The sequence below is a fragment of the Mesitornis unicolor genome, unplaced genomic scaffold (assembly GCF_000695765.1).
Source record: "Mesitornis unicolor isolate BGI_N332 unplaced genomic scaffold, ASM69576v1 scaffold9606, whole genome shotgun sequence".
Lineage (NCBI taxonomy): Eukaryota > Metazoa > Chordata > Aves > Mesitornithiformes > Mesitornithidae > Mesitornis > Mesitornis unicolor.
The window spans coordinates 8638-10945 of record NW_010191663.1 but is presented as its reverse complement, the minus strand read 5'-3'; positions in this window follow the sequence as shown (position 1 = coordinate 10945).

Here is a 2308-nt window from a genome sequence, read left to right as displayed (position 1 = left end):
GGGTTGTCGGGGAGCGGGGCGGCTTTCAGCAGGGCAGCACTGGGATTGCTGTTTCAGCACAGACTTCCAAAAGCTGCCACTCGGTGTTGGTGAGTGTTGTAGGTTAGTGCCTGGTTATCCCTTTTCAGAATGGATACATCTGTTGTCATTCAAAGATAAGGATGGTGGAGGAGGGGAGTTACTTAGCGGCAATTCTCCATCATGTCCGGTACAGTCTGTTTTGCTGCTTCCAGTGTCTCCTTGCTAAAGGCTGGTTTTTTGGGTGAAGGTAACAAAGTACGAGAACACACTCTACTACTTAAGCCTGCCCTTCTCAGGAAGGAGACTGCAATATGCCCCATGCAAACAGTGAGGCCAGGATGTCTTGTTTTCTAGTAGTTTTGCCATACTCAAAGTTAGAATAGCTCTGTGGAGCATACTTTGTAAGTATCTCACAGATAAGTGCATTGTCCTTAAGTGTAGCAAATACCTGTAATACTATTTACTTATTTAGCCTAATTTATTGTGATAGTAACAGTCTGCTTTGGAACTAAATCCAAAACAGTATTTAGTACAAGAGGATGCATGTTTTTCAGCCTAAAAAGTGAGGTGGGGAGGCTTGTCCCGAGAGCTGAAATTCTCCAGACACTCATTGCACCTTTCTTTTTGACTTGGTCATTATGGTACAAGAACCAGAAGCACAATAAGCACCAGAAATGCTTCTCTGTTTTACCCTGAGAAATGCTTCTCTGTTTTACCCTGTAACATTCTGGAATTTGTGCGGGATTTTGCAAGAACACCACTGTAGGTGCCAAAGAAGTAATGATTTTTAATAACCATGTGGTGGGATGGCCTACTTTTGCATCAGCAAGCTTAGGTCTAACGAGATACAGACATTCCCCTCTCCATGTTTCTGTCCAATATATGCTTCAGGATAAACAAACCTGTTGTGCTGCTGTATCCAGACTGAGTGTGACTGGGTCCTCGCTCACAATAATACAGCTTGGAGAAGAAAGGTTTGATAGAGCCCAAGATCATAAATATTTATATTCTTAATTGTGTAAATATTTAAGAAACCTTGAGGCAGAAATTCAGCAATTGCTTGGTTGTTTAGCTTTCTGAAACCAGTGTGTACTTGTAGCTGCCATCATGGTTTGAGTTTGAACCCAGTTCGGAACTTACTCAGACCACTGACACGAAGACTTGCAGCTCTGCTGTTAACGCTTTGCTCCTCCTGGCCTCTGGACTGCAACTAACAGCCTGAGCAACTGGAATGAGAATTCACCAAAGGAAGAGTTGTGTTGATTCCATTACTTAACAGCTACTGCACAGATGAAGTCATAATGGCCAATAAGACCACACAGAATTGTAACACTTGAGAATAAAATTATCTTCTCTGAATTTAACCCTAGATTAATATGCTTTGAATATTCTCTTCCCAACTTTTTATATTTATAGCACTTCAATATTTATAGCACTTCATGTAGTTATTGTTCTGGAAACAACAGTGTGTTTTACTCATTTAGCAGCAGGAACCTGCCATCTGGCACACAAAGTATTTATGTAAAAACCTTGCTGCCCCACAATTCATTATGTGCTTTTCATAGCTCTTGTTGAATGAATTTATGAACAATGTGTAAGATGTCTTAAAGTCAAAACAGTCTTGAAATGACCTCTCTTAAACAGGAAAAGCTGAAGTACTTAAACAGTACAGAACACAGTTGTCGATACTCATTGCTGACCTTTTCTTTAAACACAATTCCTCTCACAGTAGGCTGGAAACTGTCTTCATGCAGTCTAGTTTTTCACAATCATTTGATATCCTCTTCCTCAGACTGTTTCATAGATGTTCACAACTGTAACTGTTAAAAGTGTGTGAGAAAACTCAAGAGTTTTCTAACAGGATTGCAGACAACCGAGTGACCAGTAAATAGCCAGTGGCCAGCTGGGAGTTTTTGACTCTTAAGAAAAAAATAAATAAATCACAGCACCCTAACCAGAAATCAGAACCTTACTATATACAAGCTATATGTATGTATATAGATACATTTTCATGCATGTCATGCACAGTATTTGCGTCTTCATTTCTTTTCCTATTTTTCTTTCTTTTGCAATGGTTTTCCATTTCATTCATTTCCATACTCAGAGCCAGGACCCCAGAAAACCAAAGGAATAAATCAGAAAAAAACAAATTCAGCTGGAATTAGAAATATTATTTTCCCAGTATAAAACATCTCAACACATTACAACAAACTTTATCTTTGCAAGGCAGTTCTTTTACTTCTGGTAGGACATATGCTACCAAGGTACAGACTGTACTTACAGCCTT